At 35.5% G+C, this 10,229-nt stretch overlaps 1 long non-coding RNA gene across 1 annotated transcript; it reads left to right on the top strand.

The window, feature by feature from the left end:
• The first annotated feature begins 570 nt into the window (after positions 1 to 570).
• On the top strand, positions 571 to 8,852 carry LOC116026276. Its single transcript, XR_004099808.1, has 2 exons — positions 571 to 627; positions 8,543 to 8,852. It is a non-coding gene; the product is annotated as an uncharacterized LOC116026276 (long non-coding RNA).
• Positions 8,853 to 10,229: the final 1,377 nt, after the last annotated feature.

The following is a 10,229-nucleotide window of genomic DNA, read 5'->3' as shown; positions in this document are numbered from 1 at the left end:
ATAAGCTTTGATTATTATTATTGATGTTTAGATGATGGGGTTGTAATGAACCTAAGAGGTTATGAGAATGATGATGATGTTATAACATGTTGATACATGGGTTATGAAATGGTGATAAAGTTAGGATGGTTATTACTGATGATTGTAATGATTATAGATAGTAATTAGAGCTTAATTAAGGACTTAGTAATTAATGATGGATTAACAATGGAGTTCAGGAGGTAATTAAGCTCTAATTATAGTGATTAAGGACTGATAACAGTTATTAAGGTTTAATGACTGGATGAATAGACGGAATGGTAATTAATATATTATCAAGGTGGGACTAATTATTTGAANAGAGAGAGAGAGAGAGAGAGAGAGAGAGAGAGAGAGAGAGAGTGATCTTCACCATTTTCCTCCATTAAAGCTAGCTTCCATAGCCAAGTTCTTCATAGATCTCTCAAACTATTCGGTAAAACTTCAATTATATTCGGTAAATAGCTTTAATTTTCCTCTTAGAACATGAATCTAAGTTAAGATTTCTTAAATATTGTGTTATGTTGTTGGTGGAATCTTAGGGTTTTAAGGTGAAATTTGGGGAAAAGACTCAAGATTAATCCTACGGTATTAGTACACTCCCGGAAGGTAAGGAATCCCTTAAGTCGGTTTAGTCACTTGAAATTGGATAATTGATTGTTTGGTTGAAATATGATGAGATCTAAGTAAAATTGTTATGTATATGTAATACCCCGTATTTTCCTAACATTATTATTTTATCCTAAGGTATTGACATATATGAGTTATGATCTCCCGATACTTCAAAAGAATTTTTATAAGTAAGTATAGTTGTTATTAAGCTGCGATCGTACGTCCTGGTCACGAACCGTAAAATTTTTAGGAACTAGTATTTGGACTTGTTTGTCCTAGGAAATGGATTTCTAGACACCATACTATTATTCTTGAATTTCCTATTTAATTAGATTAGCCCATAGCAGCGAAAATTTATTTTGATCGTACATCGCTAAATTTCGCGGTGTACCGAACCTAGCCCAATTTTGAGGGTTAGTCTGGAATAAATTTTTAGTTTCGGAAATTATTCTATCTGGATTATTTTCCACCGAAACTTTATCTGTTTGGACCCCAACTGATAAGTTGGAAGATATTTTATTATTTTATTATTTTATTATTTTTTTTCCAATCTTATCACATAAGATTGTGATGTAGTATAAAAGCCAATTTTTTTTTTTCCTTTTTCCCTTGCTTTTGCCGAAATGAAGAGGAGAGGAGAGAGAGAGAGATCATCTTCACCATTATTCTTCCTCCATTGCTTCCATAGCCAAAATCCTTCTCAACTCTCAATTTTATTCGGGTTTTAAGGTGAAAGTTGGGGAAAGATCCAAGAATTTCTTCCTAAGGTGTTAATAAACCTTTGAGGTAAGGAATTCCCTTAAGTTGGAATTAGTCACTTGAATTTGGATAATTGATTTTGGTTGAAATATGGTGTTTTTGGAGCTTTGGGAATATTTTTGTATACATGTTCATAGCTTGGATATGCTTGTATATGTTGTATTTATGTCCATATAGGCTTATACTTGTGAAAATAGTGAAAGGAAATCAGGGTAGATTCTGGCAGTAACTTCCGAGATTTATTGGGAAATATTGGTAAGGTATTTTAATCCTATTTTTTTTAGACATGTAGTTCTATAAGTGTAGAACCCGCATATAAAATTTCATAATGATCGGAGTAGTGGAAGTATGGTTTTCGAATTTTTCTCCAAAACTGGTCCAGAGAGAGAAAAATTCCGGACAGCACACTGCCAAGGGCAAAGATGGAATTTTCTGTGTTTATTCGCGGACCAAAATGACCAAAACTTTTTATGGACATCAAGTACTATAAGTTGGGATTCTACCATAAAAATTTCAAGTGAAAAGGAGTTCGGGAACTATTTTTACCGGCTCAATCTTTCGGACTGCGCCAAGCTCAATTACTGTCCAGAATAGGCGGAACGTGTTGGACGCGGCGCGTCCAGTGGAGTCCAGTAGGTTCGAGAGTAAGATCAAATTGTATAAGCTTTGATTATTATTATTGATGTTTAGATGATGGGGTTGTAATGAACCTAAGAGGTTATGAGAATGATGATGATGTTATAACATGTTGATACATGGGTTATGAAATGGTGATAAAGTTAGGATGGTTATTACTGATGATTGTAATGATTATAGATAGTAATTAGAGCTTAATTAAGGACTTAGTAATTAATGATGGATTAACAATGGAGTTCAGGAGGTAATTAAGCTCTAATTATAGTGATTAAGGACTGATAACAGTTATTAAGGTTTAATGACTGGATGAATAGACGGAATGGTAATTAATATATTATCAAGGTGGGACTAATTATTTGAAAGATTATATTTGATGATTATTGTGAGATCTTTGTTATGGGCAATACTCTCTATTTGGTGGTTATGTTGAAAGATTGGAACTACTCCTTTCGAATTTATTTGGAGAGGTTGGAATTCTCTCTTTGGTTATTATTTTAAGAACTTGGAAGTGATTCTTTTGATTTGGGGATTGTTGGTGTTTACTTGAGGATTTAAAATATCTCTTTGGTAAAGATATTATGGTTTAAAGGAATTTTGAGTGGTGATGATATTACGATATTTATTAAGGAAATTGTTATATGGAAATATTGAGATAAAGATTGAATATGGTGAATTTTGAGGAAATAGTTGTTGAACGACTTTGGATTATGGTTAGGTAATGACTTTACCTCAAGTTACAATCTAATGGTGTTGATCATGGTGGAAGTTGTCAATGGAAATAATGACAAGGACAGCTATCTATTATTAGTTAATGGTGGAACCATGATTATGGATCACCGACGATGATTGGATTGTAAGATGAATTGAGATTCATGATAAGGAATAAGGTTAAGGATGTTAATATTAATGGTGCTATGAATCGATTGATTCATAAATGATTGACTATGGGTTCATACTATTATAATAATAGTATTGGAAATGGATATATGTAGTGTTAGTAGAATATACAAGTGTATAACTAGCTGGATTGAATTCAAGTATGAGACTTGAATATGAAGTATATCCAAGAATATCCTAGTATTGTATATGATGAAGTATCCGATGAGTGACCAGCTTGTGTCCAGTTATACTTTCTTCCAATCTTTGCTCGTGCTTGAGCCATGTTTGAAAAGCCTGCGGGCAGAGAAAGTCTTTTGAAAATCCTTCAGGGGCTAAAGAGGTAGCCGATTTCCAATATTGGACTCATTTGTGAATTATGTCCAAAGAAATGATTGTTGTAAGAAAACTGAAGAAAGGATCACGTTTTCAAACCCTTAGTTTCTAAAGTGAATTGAGGAGGACCTTGATTGACCTACGGGAGGGCTTAATTGCCATGGCCCGGGGTTGTTGATATGATTGACCTACGGGAGGGCTTAATTGCCATGGCCCGGGGTTGTTGATATGATTGTCCTACAGGAGGGCTTAAATGCCATGGCCTGATGGTTGTTTATTTGACAAACCTCATGGGAGGGCTTAAAGTGCCATGGCCCAGTGGTTTTGTTTATGCCGTATGACATGCAATTCATACTGAGGGCGAAGTCTATTCGCCGGGTACTGTATCACTCGTAAGTTGCGGTTTGCGGGGGTGTGCACACTTAAGTATGGTTACTCATGAAATATCGGGCAAGATTCGTTTCAACGAGCCTAGTTAGGCCAACTAGGATTCATTGTAACGATCCGGTATAGATCCAGGGGAATCGATAAGATACAGGGGGATGCCAGACATTGACCCCGAGTCGAGACCCAAGTGGAAAGGAGGGGACAAGATTGGTTGCTCCTAAGGCCTCAAGCTCTCAAGTTAAGGAAACTAAGGATATATTTTTTATAATGAAGGGTAGTTACGCTGTAACTACGAGAGAAGAGAAAGGTGTTAAGGGCTAGCACTGAAGTATGCTAGCGAATTCGTTTTCTTGAGATGATTAGTAAGGAAATTTCCTTGTGATGAGGGACTGAAAGGAGAAATGATGAGTGGGAAAGATTAGAAGTTTTACAGCAGAAAAACTTATGATTTTCAATATCTATTTGTATTCTCAAATGATTTTGTCTTACGAGACGAGTGGATGTTGTTTCACTAAATGTTTTCAAACCTTTGTCTACTTTTGAGTGACATCGGATTTCCTTACTTAGCCGTCGCGCTAACTGCACTTCAATGTGTTTCTTATCAGTTGCAGATTAGTGTGGGCCCCTGTAGCCGATGAGCTCGGAATAGAAGGGAAGTACAGGTTGAGGTCTACTCTTTGATGTAGACAGGGATTGTTATTAATGTTGTAAGTTTAGCCTGTGCACTTAGAGTGGAGTTTGTCAAAGAGGTGATAGAATTCACTCTAGGTGTGGCGGTAGCACCCGGTTTTCTGTTGATATGATGTAAGCTTCCGCAGCGTTTTATTATGGATTTTGTAATAAATGTAAGAGTTGAAAATTGGGGTGTTACAGTACATGTGGTATGTATAATATATATGTAAATGTATTTTACATAATATATATGTACAAAATGTTGTGTTGGTGAGTTCTCATTAATGGTGTTGTTAAAGTTGTTATGAATATGGATGTTGGCAAATAGATTATGAGATGGTGGTTCTTGGATGATTAATAGCTTATGAGTATATTAACGATGGATTTAAGGGGTACTTAAAGTTTAATGGTGATTTATGGGCAATAATGAATTTTGTTAATTAATGATGGTGGATTAAGGTGATGATTAAGAGTACTTAATGATTAATTATGGTGATTTGGTTCACGTTGAAGCCTAGTGATGAGGATAATGTTGGACTAAGGACTAAAGATTTATGTTAAGTATAGATGGGTAAGTGGTTGAAGGTGAGAAATTGTGGACTAAATATGAATTATGGGCATCATAATAAGTAAGGATTACAATATTGATGGGTTAAGACTAATGAGGGTAATTATGCATATGGGTTATGGTTTATTGATTTAAGGTGGAAATCAATTATGAATTATGGTTAAGGGTGGTGATTAGTGATTAAAATGGTGATTAGGAACTATTATTCTTATTAATAAATAAGGAAAGTTATGAAGATTATGAGCTTATAAGGATTATGATTAAAGATTGGATCAATGATGGAATTAAATCAAGATGATGGAATGATGGATAACGTTATTGATGATGGTGATGTCATTATGTTGTTGATGGATAACGTTATTGATGATGGTGATGTCATTATGTTGTTGATCTAAGAAGTTATTGATGATGGTGATGTCATTATGTTGTTGATCTAAGAAGGTGAATTGTAATTATGGTGGTGATATATAATGCTATAATTATGGTACATGAGTTATGAATTGGTAATTATGAATTAATGGTTTAGATTAATGGATAATTATGGATTATGGTTAATAATGGTGTTAATGCTTTCGAGGACTTGATAATGATGTTATAATGTTGTTGACTTGTCGTCGATGATGGATTACAAGGTTAGTAGTTACTAATGACAATAATTAATGCTTAAGAGTGATTAAGGTTAATTGTTGGATTATGGGTGACTAAGTATCGATTATAGATGTGTGATTTCCTTAAGTTATAATGGTGTTGATGATAGTGAAAGTTGTTGATGACGATAGTGACAAGGACGACTATCTATTATTAATTAATGGTGGAACCATGATTATGGATCACCGATGATGATTGGATTGTAAGATGAACTGAGATTCATGATAAGGAATAAGTATTGGGAATGGATATATGTAGTGTTAGTAGAAAATATATAAGTATCCGATGAGTGACCAGCTTGTGTTCAGTATTTTCTCAACTGTGTTTTCTTCCAAATTTTGCTCGTACTTGAGCTATGCTTGAAAAGCCCTTGGCTACTAAAAATGTTTATGAAAACTTACGTTGAAAAACGTATGCTATTTTGGTATGCAGGTTGTCAAAACCTTATTTTAAAAAGGAAAATACCATTTTTAGTTAGTGTGTACCTTACTGGAATGATGAGAAAATGATGTTAAAATGAATAAAACCTTAGTTTCAAGGAGTTACGAGGACCTTGTTGTCTTTTACCTCGGGCTATAATTACCGAAGGTTATCATTGAGATATGTACGGTTGTATTCGTACTTGGGCGAAGTCTATTCGCCGAGTCTCTACGTCACTCATGTATGGCTAGACTGTGGGGGTGTGCACACTTAAGCGTATTGACTCCGTCGTCTCCGGGTTGGTGTCATTTTAATGGACCTAGGCGGGGCCACACTAGGGGCCATTCTAATGAACCATCGTCCAAGGGACCGAGAAGAGAACTTGGGTATTGACCACAAGCCCATGTTCCAGGTTCAATCGGTCAACGACAAGGAATATTCAACATTTCCTATAAGGCCTCATACTTTGAAATGAAACTAAGTCGAGTTTTCACAAGTAATGGTTGAATCAATGACTATGATGAGATATGTGATACTAGTTCCAAGAAACTAGTCGAGTGATGTCTGAGAAATGGGATATTGTGAAGATGTCAAGTATGGTTGTGAAAATTCACGCGTGTATCGTGAAAATGATGAAATTCCTGGAAATGAGAAGGTTTGCAAATTCGTCTGAAAGACATGAAAATGATTTTGAGCGGCAGTTATGCCATTATTCTTTTTTGAGAAAAGCTTTACATGATTTAAAGTGTATACGTTACTATACTATCTATGAATCATTTGGTTGCAGGTAGATTTTCAAATCATGGGTAAAAACTTTACGAACTTCCAAAGTATTTATGTTTTCAAACCTTTGTCTACTTTTAAGTGACAACGGATTCCCTTACTTAGCCGTCGTGCTAACTACACTTCGATGTGTTTTCCTTATCAGATGCAGTGTAGCGTGGGCCCTTGTAGCCCAATGAGCTCTGAATAGGATGGATGTACAGGTTGAGGTCTACTCTATCCTAGAATAGACACCCTAGAAGAATTATTTCCATATGTATTAAGTTTGATGTTGATGTTGTATATTGATGTTGTAAGTTTAGCCTGTGCACTTAGAGTAGAGGTTGTCAAAGAGGTGATAGAATTCACTCTAGGTGTGGCGGTGATAGAATTCACCCGCAGCGTTTTATTACGGATTTTGTAATAAATGTAAGAGTTGAAAATTGGGGTGTTACAAGAAATCAACTAAAGCTTGCTTCTTGATAGATTTTTGTGGCACGTACACGATTTCGAACTGTTGAAACAATAGGTACCACCTTGCAAGGCGGTCGGAGAGAACGACCTTAGCCATAACATACTTTATTGGGTTCATTTTGAGTTGAAACTTTCGCAGGCGGTCAAAGACTTTCCGTAAGTGCCCAAAGTGATCTGTGAGGCGTTTCAACTTCACAACTAAGTCATCAACGTAGCATTCCACCATTTTATGAAGCATGTCGTCAAATATTGTCTGCATAGCCCTTTGGTATGTATCACCTGCATTTTTCAAACCAAAGGGCATCACTTTGTAGCAGTAGATGCCTTTTGGCATTCGAAATGCCGTAAACTCCTCATCTTCCGGCGCCATCTAAAATTGATTGTAACCGGAATAGTTGTCCATGAATGACATGATCTCGTGCTTGGTTACAACATCTATCATTAACTTTGTGATAGGAAGTGGGAAGTCATCTTTCAGGCATGCAACATTAAGATCTCGAAAGTCTACGCATACACGGATTTGGCTGTTCTTCTTGAGTACATGCACAATGCTGGATATCGAAGTTGGATATTTCACTTCGCGGATAAATCCAGCCTCTATAAGTTTGTCGGCTTCTCCTTCAATTGAGGGAATGAGTTCAGGGCGAAAGCGCCGTTGAGCTTGCTTGACTGGACGACATGCCTTTTTCACTGCCAAGTGGTGCACGACCACGTTTGGGTCTAAGCCTGGCATCTCTTTGTACATCCATGCAAAGACATCAATGTACTCTTTTAGCAGTTTGACATAGATTTCTTCATCTTCATTAGAAATGAGTGTGCTAATGAAGATAGGCCGAGGATTCTCAGGAGTTCCTAGATCAACCTCCTTTAATACATCTATTGCGGCTCGTACCCCTTCCTCTAACTCATGGGGCGCTTCTTCTGCGTCTTCCACCCTCAATCGGGGTCTCATCACATAAAGTGATATGGAAAGACGATGCTTCCTCACCGTGAGTTGGTACTATGTCATCACTTGAGCCAACGCTTTCCTCATTTTCCCCTTTATGTACACGAGTGTGTACAATGGTTCTAGGCTGGACTTTCAACACTTCTCCACATGAGACATGAATGTTTGTTTCTCATCTCATACGAGAAGTGATGAGTGCATATTTGATTATATTTAATCCCCATATTGAAGCTTATTTTTCCACTAACTTTGTATAGTTTGTATTCAATATAACCTTGATTTTCTTTACTTTGATTGATAAATGCAAAATATACTTTATTTAGAAAAAAGTAAAGAAATTAAGTTATATTGTAATTAATTAGATGATTTACGTAATCCTAATTTGTATGTTATTATCTAATATTTTATGGTTTTGGTGGAATTCATAGGTGATGAAAGTAGGTGGAGCCAAAAAGACAAAACAAAGAAGAAGACAAAAAATGAAGAGGAAAAAACACAAGAAGATGAGGATCATCAGGAGCAATATTAATTGCATGGAGACAAAGAACCAAATCAGAAAAAGCAAGAGGAGGAGGATGTGCTGCACTGCATTCTGGGATGTGTACGTGCGTACGCAAGGGCGTATGCCCTGCGCTGCACATACCAACCCAATTTTGCTCCATTTTGAGGTCTATAAAAGGCATCATCCTCTCCCAAATCAGAACCTTGGCTGAGCAAGATGTTGAAATTAGAGCAAAACAGTTGTTTCTCTTTCCTTTCCTTTCTTTTCTTTGTTTTGTATTTTCTCCTTCATTTAATTTATGCAATGTTTCCTTTACTTTATTTTCTTCTCCATTTAAATTATGAAAGTTTATTTTCCTTATGCTTTATGTCATTTACTCTTCTTCTTCTCTTAATTTGTTTTCCTTATGCTTATTTAGTTTAGTTTGGGTTTAAGGTAGAAATTTATTATTTATCTTGAATGCTACCTTTTTAACAATTTCATAAGGGGAAGATTTATAATCTTGAATCATAAGCTTGTACAAGGAGGTTTGTTTGCATCTTATTAACAATTACTAGCCATTTTTATTGGCAAGTAATTGGAGAGTTCTTGCTACAACGGAATTTGGGTAAAACTCAAGCCACCTCTTGTACAACCCAAATATCTCACTACGAGAGTAGGGGTGTAATATCCCGTATTTTCCTAACATTATTATTTTAATAAATATTTTCAACAAGGGATTATTATTATTATTATTTTATATAAATCTAACTATTTTGTTATGGGCATTGGGTCAACTTATTTTTTTTACTACATAAATCCCTAAGCTCAAATGTGATTATTTCGTAATGTTCTGAACCTAACTTTAGCCCAATTCCAAATTAATTTATTTTAGCCCAATTTTATTGGCCCATTTATAATTCTCTAATTTTTCTACCGTAAAAATTTTTAGGAGTATGTGATCTGTCCCGATTGTCCTAGGAAGTGGGTTATTAGGCACCATACCATTAACCTTGAATTTCCTATTTAATTAAATTAGCCCATAGCAGTGAAAATTTATTTTGATCGTAGCATCGCTGTATTTCGCGATGTACCGAACATTACCCGATTTTAGAAATTAAGGTTAGAATTGAGTTCGGGATAATTTTGGTTTCGGTTTTACCCCTACCTAAATTATTTCCTACCGAAACTATATCTGTTTTAACCCTTAACTGTCCAATTAAAGATATTTTCTTGAGTTACCATAGGAATTTGACACTTGGCAACTCCCTACACCACATGTTAGTATTAAATTAATTAAGAATTGCTATAAATGGAGACTTGATCTCCAAGCTTCTCCATATCTCCCATTTGGCCGAAAATTAGAGAAGGGAAAAGGGAGAAAATTCTTCATCTTCATCCTTAAGCTCAAGAACCTCCATAGCTAGGATCCTTCATCAAGACCACAAATATTCGGTAAATTTCTATTTTTGTTCGGTTAAAAGCTTTGTTTTCTTCTCTAGAACCTAACTATAGGTTAAAATCTCTTAAAAATTATTGTTATGGTGGTATGTTTTGCTTAGGAATTTTTGGTGAAAGATTTGAGGAAAGGTTCTAAGCTATTATTGCAAAAAGTGCTTCACCCAAGAGGTAAG

This window comes from Ipomoea triloba, chromosome 7, assembly GCF_003576645.1.
Source record: "Ipomoea triloba cultivar NCNSP0323 chromosome 7, ASM357664v1".
Taxonomy (NCBI): domain Eukaryota; kingdom Viridiplantae; phylum Streptophyta; class Magnoliopsida; order Solanales; family Convolvulaceae; genus Ipomoea; species Ipomoea triloba.
The sequence above is the reverse complement of the archived record's forward strand: the minus strand, read 5'-3'. Positions and strand labels throughout refer to the sequence as shown.